Consider the following 13,481-nt stretch of genomic DNA (forward strand, 5'->3'; position numbering starts at 1 on the left):
ACAAGCCCGGCAGCGAACTTAAAGTGCTACAAATATTTTCGATAGAAAATTTCCTTCCTCTTATTCTCCGCCGGGGCAAAGAACATTCTCCTTCGCGGCAAAGGAATTTAGTAGAAAAAAAGGAAAGATAATCAAAGAAAATCGGGAAACATTTTATCGGTTTCACCTCGCAAAAACGTGTAACATTCGACGCTCGCTGGATTTTCCAGAAGGTTAAGCTCCATCGAAGTTTATGCTCGCGAGTTAATAAACTTCCCCGTTCCACTCATACACACACACGCATACATACATACGGCCCTGTAACTTGATATTGCACGAACGCTCAGTAACTCATTAATTTTTTCTACAATAATTAACACTTTTCGGCAATTTTGCTAATGGACTGAAGGATTAACAGCCGAGTATTTTTCAATAAATTGTTGGCAGCAATTTCATTCATAATTCAACAGATATTTAGGTTAAATATAATTTCAAAGAAAATTGTGGAGCTTCTTTCACATACAGTTCAGTCGTTACTAATGAATAGACAGCGGATGCATTTATAACAAAAATGAGTTGGTGTGATTTAAAACATTAAAATCATTAGACGAATTTCAAAATACTGTTATATTATTTTCAACCCATTGAACATATTAAGAAAATTTTCTATGTTAGTACAATTGGTTGCAAATCGGGCAGAAAATATTTAATTTACTTTTAAAATAAGAAGTCTGCGCATCAATTACAAGATAAATGTATATTTTGCACTAATAATTTTAATGTAGTGAAAATAATATATTAAAACTCTTCGAACTGTTTTAAATTGCACCTACTCCGGACTTTACTAATGACTAATTAGAAAGCCTGTTAATATGGTTCCGGTCAGTGTCGCCAGATTAACACTTGTCTCCCACTCTACCCTTCCCCTTCTACATACTTATTCCCCCATTTTCCGGCGGCAAGCACCCCCACGCTTCCGCCACGGATCGATCACGTGACGTAATCCACGCACCCGATTCGCGTCACGTTTGCGTCTGCGTCATGACTAACCCGGTAATGGCAGAGAGGAAGGGTTGCTGTACTCCCCTCAGTCGAGTGAATTCCCCTGATCTGGCAACTTCGGTTCCGGTAGGTAAAATGTCAATAATTCACTACTATGTAGAACATTATTCTTGTATAATGTTCTCAAAATGCTTATGAAATTAACAAACACGTGTTTAAGGAAATGCAGCATTTATGTCATATATTAAACAATCTGTTAAAAATTTTGTTAACACTACACAAAATGTGTATAGTATCTCTCTCTCATAGAAATAATAATATTAAATTTATTTATATTTTGTGCGATTTTAACTATGCTGGAGTCAAAAAATATGTTCAACAAATTCCCATGAAAACACCTTCACAATTTTAATAATTGTCAAATAAAAAATCTAAAATGGGTCAATTTGACCGGTTGAATTTATAAAAACTTATAAAATTGAAATTGAAATGATAAAAACGCTTTCATAGGAAATTACTGAATTGACTTCTTTATCTAATCACATAGTATAATGAAAACCGTACAAAGTTTAAGTAAATTCCATCTTCTCAATTTTATAAGATGTCTCACTTTTATACGTTTCGAGCTTGGTAGGTTTAGTGTTAATGATTGTATCGTATTGTATTCGTCGAGAGGAGTAAACTTCTCGGAAGAACCACGGCTAAAAAACGAACCGTTCTCTTGGAAATTGACGTTAAAATTCAATTAATCGACAACGAGGTCGATTAATTCTCGCGCAATTATTATCCGTGAATTTTCCGCGGGAAGATTCCCGATAAAAATTCGACACCGCTTGAACAAACCGTGCGCTAGGTGTTCGCGGGATTCGGCGGTATAAATAAATCAGGATCACACCGGCAGAAATCCTTTGGACGTCAGATAATTGTGACAAACGGCGGCGGCCATAATCTCCAGAACACGTTCTCGAATTATCGACGCTCTGTACGCGCCGAGGGCGGCGATAAAAAATGGCGAAGTTTATCAGGGATACACGATCGAGGAGATTACAGAGGCGTGAAATTAATTATTTCACGATCCGGCGTTATCGTTCATGCTTACAGACATCTCGAAATGGATGTATGTCCGCGGGCGTGTATTCTTATTCTCGCGAGATTCGATCGTTCGACGCGATACAGCCGCACAATCGACGCTGGAGAGAATGACTCGGCCCCTAACCAGCCTGCACGATGAGTGTATACACTGGAGATCACGTTGCAATAGTCTCTCTCGCATTCGTTTGTACAGGCTGTTTCGTAACGTGCTGTTACGTGACGGAATATGAATCTAATGGCCGGAAAATAGCCACGGAATTGTTTTACGGACACGGAAAAAGCCATTTAGACAAGTGGACTGTGGATTTTACGCATTTACAACGAAAACGAGTCGGTGATCATAGGAAATTGATTTCCATTATATTAGTTGTTGTAACTTATCCAAAATTATTATAAAATATACAGTCTTGTTGACGGTAACGTTAAACAAAACATAACTTTTCCAACCATCATTGCTAATCAATAGAGGGGTAAAATATACTGCAGATTTCTATCCAAATAAAAATTTTTAACCCACTATGTATCAATCAGTGTTGGGCAATAACTAAATTTATTTAAATAAAAATTTAAATGAGTTATTTGTTATTTGGATATTCAAATGAAAAGCAAAAATAATTATTTATTATTTGAGCAAGTCTAAATGAATTATTGAGAATAATAAATTAAATTGTACTTTTTTATAGGCAGCTAGGCCCGCCGGACGGTTGCTATAGCAGACAAAAAAACGCGCACTATAGAAAATACAAGAAATAAGAGAAGATCGAAAACTATTTATTTGATTTCCAGCTCGATCCAAATAATAAATAATCTTTTATTTGCAAATAAGAAATAATAAATAGGCCACTTTTGTGGAATTATTTAAATTACTTTTATTTCAATAAAAAGTTTAGTTATTATATGCAATTAAAGTCACACGTTTATTTATTATTTAAAATAAAAATTTGCCCAACACAAGCGTCATCGGGGAATAAGTAGCCGTCGAACAGTAAGACACGAATGACGTCTCCATTGTTCACATACAGCGATAGCAGACTCCGTCGCAACAACAATGGCGGCTTAGCTCGTCATGTGATCGACTTGGTGTATTTTGCCTCAGTCAGAAATGTCCCTATTAGCAATAAACCCGGGCACAAAGCCCCCATAGAATAATTCTCTGCTCCATTCTTCCAAATGAAACACCGCACCACATCCCCCTACCATCAACTGACATCGTGTTTCATTAAATTTGCTTCCGTTCTTCACCCCGGGACACTAATCTTCCGTACTGGTCGGGTATCTATGTCTTCGTCGACCTAACTGCTCCATTCTCATTATTTCATTCTCTGTTTATACGAGTAAACACGAAGGGAAGTCCAATTTTCCAAGTTACAATAATTTTATTATAATTTATTTAATACACTACTGTCAGATTTTTTAAATATTCCCTTCACCTCTTTCTGGATTTTATTTATTTTCTGTATATTCAGTCTTCGCTAATATAATTCCACGTACGTCTCGAATTTCTTGCTGTTTTTATTTTTCCATTTATAAACGAAGATACCGCACCGCGGGGACGTTTATAAACGAAATGAATTTCTATTTATGTACATCCTAAACGAACAGTTACGTTTGCACGACGACCAGTACAAATTTGCCGCGTATACAAGACCAGTAAATACATGGTATTGTCATTAAAATATTTCCGGAAAGCTATTTCAGATCGTGCCGGGCAACAAACTGGTCACGCATTCACCGAATTAAAGTGGTTTACGAAATGCGCGGCGGAACTCTGTTTGTATTTCAGTAATCCGCGTCGTCGCTCTCGAGCACGCGTCTCTTTCTCTTTTTATTTTCTTCTCCTCTCGTTTTTTTTTTCCTTTTTTAAACCGCTCAGTAAGTAAAACAAGCGGCGGCCAGTTATTTATTTTGATCGTAACCGCGGCGAATCGCGGCACTTAACCTGAATTTACTTAACGCTCGACTATGGAATTACAGGGACTTAAGAGGCGGCCAACGAGTGTCCGTTTGATCCACTTCGCGGCAAATTTATCTAGCAGTTAAGGCCACAGTTACGGACCAAACACAATGTATTTCGGTTGAGTACATCCGTACTGTTTGCCCCGGTAACGTTCTTAACTGGCAAGTAAATTTACCACGGAATGGATCAACCATACCTGAAACATCTGCGGCCTGGTCGTCTCTTTCCGCGCAGCTCCCGAAATCCTTGAACAAAAATATATGTAGGTGGTCGGCTAGTATTGTAACGTAGAACGTGTTCGTGTAGCAAATCATTTCGGTTAGATTTACGTCACTTTTAGTATTTATATGTACATACTGGTGTTATCAGTTTTTTGCAGATAGAAGTATGAAGGTCAACTTTGACTGTTTTTAAAAGGACCATATATTTTCGTATAATCGACGCGGCTTTTTATTCTCTACTAAAAGATCTTAGTAATAATTAGCCTGGGGATCTCTATGCAAAATAAGAATTTCCTTCTTTAATCACAAGACACAGAAACGCTATAAATATTTCTTTCTAACTTCAACAATTTTAATAAATCGAAAATAACATATGGACATTCATAAATTATCTTAACCCCTTGCCGTATCATTTTCTCTACAGTTACATTGATTAAAACGTCTTTATCCCCAAAATTTCGTAAAAGAGAAAAGAAAATTAATATTATTCGTATGGCTAGATTTATTTTAATGCTTGAATATTGATTACTAAACTGCAGATCTCTATGCAAAATAAGAATTTCCTTCTTTAATCACAAGACACAGAAACGCTATAAAAATTTCTTTCTAACTTCGACAATTTTAATAAATCGAAAATAACATATGGACATTCATAAATTATCTTAACCCCTTGACGTATCATTTTCTTTCCAGTTACAGTGATCAAAACGACTTCATCAACAAAATTTCGTAAAAGAGAAAAGAAAATTAATATTATTCGTATGGCTAGATTTATTTCAATGCTTGAATATTGATTAGCAGACTGCGGATCTCTATGCAAAATAAAAAATGTTTGCGTCAATTGCCAAGACAGAGGAGCGAAATAAAAATGTCTTTCTTCTTTTATTTATCTGATTAAACTGAACCAATACACTGATGTCTTTAAATCTTTTTAATATGTCCACTGTTTTAAATTGTGCTTATCCATTTTTGCCGTAAATGCATAAAATCCACAGTCTATTGATTACAAACGAATCGAATTTTACTTCATTTAAAAAGAAAGGCGTTACATTCATATTTGTTAGACTTCGTTTAAGATCTTCATGACGAGTGTGACTCGTTAAAATACGGCAAAGAGTTAATGTTTTAACTGTTTTAAATTACATCCACCCATTTTTTTTTTCTTCACTTTATGGAAAATAAAAAATGCCTGCATTGATTGCAAGACACAGGAGCCAAATAACAAATTCATTCTTCCTTTAATTATCTGGCGACCTTAAATCTTTTTAATACCTCCACTGTGTTAAATTGTACGTACCCATCTTTGTCCTAAATGTATAAAATCCGCAGTGTAATCATAATTTATGGAGAATATAAAGGTTTCCACCTGAATCACACAACAAACTAGAGTGAAGATAGTATTTTGAAGTTCTTCTAATGGTTTTAGTGTGTTAAATTACACTTGCTCGTTTTATAATTGCATAATTAAAGTTCTAATTAAAAATTCTATTTTGACTCCAACTAAAACTTGCTATTTTGTCCGTCTATTTTCATTGAGAACTTCATCAATGTTCCAAGGTGTACGTTTTACACAGAGCCTACTGAATAGTTCCATAATTCTTTGGATCCCTGATGAGAAGTCACTCTGCCGCAGCCACGTTTCAGGTAAATGGTTCTGGCATTTGCCGCTGATGCTCAATAACGATTGACACATCATAATCCCGAAGACAGTTGACAGCAATGGAAGGGTCTGTTAGGTGTGCGAACCCCTTGGGCAGACCCCCCTGGGCTATCTCGTGATGGTCTCGTCAATAGCGACTCCCATCCTTAGGGAACTCTACCCTCGCACTCCGCATGGCATCCGGTGCTAGTAATCCTACAAAATGACTGCTCGCGAAGGGTGCGACGGAAAATGATTTGCTTACCATGTGGCCACTCCCTCGCAGTGTTTTCAGATTTCAAAGGACACAAGTTCCATCAGACCGGAATTGCATCGAAACAACATCCGCCGATGTTGACGCAACTTTGATATCGGATGCGTGCAATCAATTTTCCTTTATTTATACAGGGCGTCAAGAAATTATGTGTAGAAACCGTTACACAGCGTTACAGGTCAGCGAAGGATCTGTTAACTCTAAAAATTGCTGTACTATTATTCACAATATTGTTTATATCATTAAATATGTCAGTGTCGAATCAAATTAAATATTTAGGTATTGTAGAGGTGTTATACAAACTTCAAATCCATAAAATTTTTTAAATTTCGAACGGAGATATTCTAGGTCGGAAGGAATATTTAATTTTCGAGTGAAAATATCGTAGCTCCGAGTGCAAAGGTTAAAAAGTTCGCTGCAGAATTAAGCTGGATCGACTTTTTCTAGGTCGAACTTTGTCAATGATCGTATCGTGTACTTCTCGAAGGAGCAATGGGTAAAAAATGAGCCGTTCTCTTGGAAATTGACGTTAAAATTCAGTTCATCGGCAATGAAGTTGATCGATTAGACGCATCGAGCAATCAAACAATTGCAAGGAAGAAATTGGAGAAATTGGTTGGGCGAAATATAAAACAGTACAAAATTTAAAAAATTCAAGAACTTTTTAATGTCGCTTTTAATATAACAAAGTCGTTAAGGGATGAAATCAATTATTGTGTTACTCCTGCTTCCCACAATCAATGCAAAACATTTTTATTTTGCATAAAGATCCGCAGTCTAATTATAATCATTGTAAGGAAGCGTTGTAATATAATTATAACCGTTGTAATTAGACAGCAGATTTTTATGCAAACTAAGAAATTGTCTGTAATAATTGCAAGACACAGGATAAATATATATAAATAAATTATTATGTAAATATTATACTTAATAAATATACTTATTAAATAAATATAAATAAATATTATACTTCCATCGTGTTGTGAACGTACACTGTCTAACTTTTCCAGAATCAATTTCAAAGAATCATACTTCTCAAACAGATTAAGAAATGAGAATATCCTTGTAGTAGCTGCTACTCTTTTCGGAAACTCTATACACGATTTCGATTACTACTAGAGTTCAACACGAGGACTACGGAGTTCTCTGCTCATAAATGGAACTGTTCCTCGGGGGATTAATTTTACGAGTTCGTTATATCTCTTGTCTATCGCCTATACTGCCAGCGGAACAGCGATGCTTGTAAGAACAGCGAAGTTCCAAACAGAAGTGCCTTTGGGAATCGTCGGATAGGAGCAAACTGGGGTAGATCTTTCCTGGACACCAACCCTCGGGTTAGATGCTGCAGAGTACCAAAGAAGAGAGAGGCCAAATCGAGAAGTAGGTAAGAAATCCGGCGGACCCACAAAACATGGCCCTGCGATCGACGGACAGGATTCCCCGCTGCGAAAAGCAATTTGGGTGATTTCCCCATACAAAAGGATCGTTTACTGCCTTAGAAGATCCCGAGGAAGTTTTGATTTGACTCGGTCCATTTGTTCTGTTAACACATTATCGACCGGTGATTATTCCATAATTTTGACAAATCTGCGGTACATGGCTAAACACTTCTTAATAGAACCTCGAACAGCAACAGCAATTTTCATTGTGAACTAACAAGTCACCCTCAATAACGTCATTTAATAGTTCCATTTAAGATTACGATGTAAAAGAAAATTTCTATGCTTTCTTTTGGTACAGCACAATTATTGAAAGTCCTATTAACAGATCATCGACGGGTGATTATTGCATAATTTTGACAAATCTATGGCACATGGCTAAACACTTCTTAATGGAACCTTGAACAGCAACAGCAATTTTCATTGTGAACTAACAAGTCACCCTCAATAACGTCATTTAATAGTTCCATTTAAGATTACGATGTAAAAGAAAATTTCTATGCTTTCTTTTGGTACAGCACAATTATTGAAAATCCTATTAACAAGTTACCGATCAGTGATTATTGCATAATTTTGACAAATCTATGGTACATGGCTAAACACTTCTTAATGGAACCTCGAACAGCAACAGCAATTTTCATTGTGAACTAACAAGTCACCCTCAATAACGTCATTTAATAGTTTCCATTTAAGATTACGATGTAAAAGAAAATTTCTATGCTTTCTTTTGGTACAGCACAATTATTGAAAGTCCTATTAACAGATCACCGACCGGTGATTATTGCATAATTTTGACAAATCTGCGGTACATGGCTAAACACTTCTTAATGGAACCTCGAACAGCAACAGCAATTTTCATTGTGAACTAACAAGTCACCCTCAATAACGTCATTTAATAGTTCCATTTAAGATTACGATGTAAAAGAAAATTTCTATGCTTTCTTTTGGTACAGCACAATTATTGAAAATCCTATTAACAAGTTACCGATCAGTGATTATTGCATAATTTTGACAAATCTATGGTACATGGCTAAACACTTCTTAATGGAACCTCGAACAGCAACAGCAATTTTCATTGTGAACTAACAAGTCACCCTCAATAACGTCATTTAATAGTTTCCATTTAAGATTACGATGTAAAAGAAAATTTCTATGCTTTCTTTTGGTACAGCACAATTATTGAAAGTCCTATTAACAGATCATCGACCGGTGATTATTGCATAATTTTGATAAATCTGCGGTACATGGCTAAACACTTCTTAATGGAACCTTGAACAGCAACAGCAATTTTCATTGTGAACTAACAAGTTACCCTCAATAACGTCATTTAACACGTTCGTTGCCAACAACGAGTTATCTCATAGGTCGAAGTGTGTGTTTAGGCTGTCATAAAACATTTTATCGCAAACACCTACTACGATATAACTCGTATAATTAATCAAGCAATTAAAAATGATCTAAATTCAATATCTTTCCCATAGATACATGTGTTGTATTTTTATTTTACCGGTCAACGTTTGATAATTTTACCGCGGTCCGCTGGGAGGCGGGGACGTTGATTGTTTATATTTTAGATTGTTTTGATTTAATAATTTTAATTTAATTGTATTTAAATAATGTATTTAATGTTCCTTGGGCGGCCCGATACCATTTGATCCACGGACCGGGGGTTGGGGACCACTGATTTAAATGACACGATCTGACGAATAAGCTGTAGCGAAATATTCGCAGTGAAAAATAGACGAAAAAGCTGTATCAAAATATTCGCACTGAAAAATAAACGAGCTTCCCGATCGAGTTACTCGAGCTGTCTGCGAACGGAAAAAAAAAGGAATGAAAATTAAACGACTCTCCGAACGGTAATAATACTCGAAGAATTCGCGAGGTTGAAATTGCATTCTGGCAGCTACAATGCTTTTGCATTATTTCAAATTGTAAGCATTACTCTTTGCACTAGAAAAAAAAAAGAGGAGGATTCTTTTGACGCATGCATGTGTGCGGCTCTCACGTTTTGCCGCCATTTTGATCCCCGATTGCATTCTCCATTCCCATGTATACGATGCAATATCGTCGAGTTGCATAACTGCTAGCTCGTTCACGAGGGTGAACACAAAGGCGGCTCCGATGCAATCATCTGCAATGTCATCCGTACCTTTAAACGTTTTTATATATTCTCTAATACTCGGCTTTACTTTCATTCCATCGAAACGGAAAAGTTTGTACTGGAATTGTGATTATCCAATCTAATTACATCCGTTCACGTTTCTCGCCGGTTTTATGCGCGATAAAGTGAGTCTCCGATTACATTCAATTACTAACTGGTGAATTTCATTGCGACGAAACGTAATTAGATACGTTATTGTTAGACTGCGGATGTTTATGCAATTTCCAATTTTTCAGAAAGTCGAATCACGTAGAATCTTATTTTCTGCGGCATTTTATATTCTAGCATTTTTTGAAAATTTTTAGTAGCCATGATTAATGTATAATTGGAAGGGAAATATTATAGCGAACACTAAATGTTTATACTTTCGTTTTTTAGTTCAATTAAATGTTATACGATTTTAGATTAAAATTCACAGATAAAATTAAGATATTTATTCATAGATTTATTGAGTAACATATTTTCCATCCTATCATTTTTTGAATAAATGTATGAATGTCCTAATTTTATCTTTGAATTTTTTCCTATAGTACAACATAATAATACTCTCAGCGTCCATTAATTAGTTTTATTATTTTTATTATTAACAAAGCCATGGAGAGCATTTTCACAAAGGAAAAAGTTGCTTCAAACGACCTAAGTAATCGCCTGTTTCATGGAAATACATTTTCGGGACATCCTGTACCCGCTTCCGATGCAAATGGATAGCAACGTAAACAATATGTTCTAAAACAGAGTTCTTCGAACGAAAATATTCAAATATTTCTGTCTGCCCGCGGTGTGCTATTAAAGTGCCATCTTGTTAAGAGTTTGACGACGAAACTGGGTCGTGGAATAATTAATAACTTCCGGACAGAGAGAAGTTATTGAAAATGAAGTTTAAGAAGCGAGGATGTAGCACAATGTTAATAAGTTAGTTTCCTGTACAGAGATAACAAATTGAATCGCGGAAAATGTATTTAAGCTATTAAATCTTTCTGCACTGGAAAAATACAATTGTATAATTAAGAAATTCGAGTTTTCGGATACGAGAGGCGGAAGAACTGCAAGCACGCGAAGAAAAGAACAAGAATAATGCTGTTTAAGAGTCACTAAACGTTGCGACGAGAGTTTTGAACGATATCGGTTGCTTGAGTACGTTCAATGTATCCTACGTGTTACCGTGCAAAGTAATGAAGTCAGTAATTGGAGTAACTGGCTCGTAGCTGCTGCACACTGCAAGTTGCGGCACACAGACAGCCGAGATGACATCGTTAGCCGTCTACACAAACGTAAATCAAGTTACAAATGCAATAGAGTTTAATTATTAAACAGCCGCAAATAGCACAACATTTTCCAATCTCTTTCCTAATAACTGGATTTCACGAATTTATGTCAGAAATTAATAGGTGTCACTAAAAGCAGTAAAAACATTACAAGAATTTGCACAAGTTACATTGCTTTCAATCTATTAAGGATATTAAGACAGAAATTAATCTTCTATTTCAGTTCAGTTTGTTGCAATTCAGCCAGATTATTTATATTTTGCAATAAAGATCCGCTGTATTCTCGTGGGTAATCTTCTCGTAAATAATAATATGAAAAAATGATACATACAAAATTTGCATGGTGTAGAGGGGGAAAAATATTGTGACGTAAACGCTTTTTATGTGTGCGAAGGTGTTTTGGTGATTTCAAGGTCACCTTGATTCCTTTAATACGGTAGCGCGTTGTAACTAGTTGGGGCCTTGGGCAAAGTAGAATTTCGGGGCCCCCAATCCCAATAACTTTATGAGAAGAACGTAGAATTTGGATCTTGGTTTGTGTTCGGGGCCCCTTTTGCTTGGGGCCCGGGAATTTACCCATAGGGTGACGCGCCACTGCTTTAATATCTTGTTAACTATTAAATCAAGGACACACGAAGGTAAACACATTTCTCTAATAAAACAATCAGTGACATCAATACGAAATAATCAAAATAGACAAAACCACCAGCGAAAACTACCGTGGCCGCCGCAAAAATGGACGCCAGAGTGTCTCTACCCACTTGTCTAACAAAAACCATTTATAAATAATTATCGAAATCTCCTTTACCCCTTTAACTCGTCTTGCATAAAATTCACTGTGACCATAACCGCAAGGTCAGCATTCGTTTCACGCGGAAACGTTGGAATTTTTAATCGAACGGGGCGGGCAGCATATAAAATCGATCCGATTCAGATAAATACGGTCACTGGTAATTGAATCCATTGACATGTAATGGTCTGACACGGAGACTATTAATCACCGGTTATCTACACCGCGCGTAGCCGCTCGTTAATATCGCAGACCGGGCTAAAAACTCGCTGTAATTGTTGATCATTAATTCGAGCGAGATTTTCTCGAAACATTAATATCCATGGTGGAAACAGAGGAAAAAATGGAGAACCCCGGCCGGCACATCCAGGACTCTGAACTCCCAGTTGATAACCCAGTGATCGCTGGAGGCTCTTGTCCGGGCAAGATCCGCCGCGCGGCATCGTCGTGTAGTACTCGCGTCGTCGCCTTTCGCCTAAGATTCATTCGAGCCCCTGGCGATAATTATGTTACGCTTGATTACGTCCTGATTGTTCTATGAATACCAAGCCGCGGATAAGCCGTGTTCGCACATCTGTTTCGCCGGTGTACTACATATATCACAACGTCGATTCGATTGCCACTAACGCTGTAATCGTACTCTCTTACCTGTCCGGCATTTCTCTCTCTCTATCTCTCTCTCTCTCTCTTGATCTCCCTTCTCGTCTTCTAATTACCAACTTCCCCGAGACCGAGACTTCACAGTCGTATTTGCTTTAAGAACGTCCTATCGAGATTAATTTCATACATGCATGCGATTTGCATAAATTCAAGAGTCATTAGCGGCTCGCGTTTAACGAGATATGCATGAACACGTAATAGATCATGTATATTGGACTCTAAGAAGGTAGCTGCGACTGCGACGGACTGATATATTCTATCTACCCTCTTCTCAAGCTTGCCGCGTGCATTCCGGTTGAGCAAACCGTGCGTGCAGAGGATTTTGCGTTCGTTTCGGCAGCTTTCGAATGCAAAAATCAACGGCTCGGAAACTAATCAGAAGTTCATGCGAAATAAAGATCTTCTGTATTTATTGTGGGAGAAGCAGGAATAACATAAAAATTGATTTCATCCCTTAACGACTTCGTTACATTAACGCTAAACCTGCCGAGGTTTAAATGTAGCCGGTACATGTTGCGTTATAAGAATAACAAGATTAAATTTATTCGAACTTTGTGCGGTTCATATTATAATATTTGAGCTATTAAATATTATTTATTTAATCATTTACCACGAAAGCATCTTTATAATTCCAATAATTGAGCAATCAAAAATCTGGAACCGGTTATTTGACCGGTGGTGGTAGGTTTAGTGTTAAAAACGACATTTCGACAACCAATTTCTTCATAAATGCATAAAGATCCGCAGTCTTGTGATTAGTAGACAGCGGATCTTTATGTAGAATACAAATTTTCTACCTAAATTGCAACAGACTGGAGTGAAATAGAAATTTATTTTCTTTCTTAACACTGAAACCACCGAGCACTGAAAGCGATGAAAATGTTTCAGCTGATAAAAATGACGAGGCTCCATTTATTTAGATCTCGTGCGAATCTTATTGCAATATGCGCTTGCATAAAGAAATTTATCGAATCATTTTCAAACAACGTCATAATTTCA

The 13,481-nt window shown here is 36.7% G+C and overlaps 1 protein-coding gene across 2 annotated transcripts in view; it reads left to right on the forward strand.

Annotated features, from left to right (window-relative positions):
- The window catches only part of LOC143214010 (CCR4-NOT transcription complex subunit 6-like), a 591,839-nt gene that overhangs the window by 525,033 nt on the left and 53,325 nt on the right, over positions 1–13,481 (forward strand). The window contains exon 4 of one of the 2 annotated variants that reach the window (XM_076434479.1): positions 1–8,891. This exon is cut by the window's left edge and continues 20,184 nt beyond it. The exons of the other annotated variant lie outside the window; for it this stretch is intronic. The gene's annotated coding sequence lies outside the window, so the exon portion shown is untranslated. Of the gene's footprint in view, positions 8,892–13,481 lie in introns of those variants that run through there. 2 annotated transcript variants of the gene reach the window in all.

Source organism: Lasioglossum baleicum, chromosome 12 (genome assembly GCF_051020765.1).
Source record: "Lasioglossum baleicum chromosome 12, iyLasBale1, whole genome shotgun sequence".
NCBI classification, from domain to species: Eukaryota; Metazoa; Arthropoda; class Insecta; order Hymenoptera; family Halictidae; genus Lasioglossum; species Lasioglossum baleicum.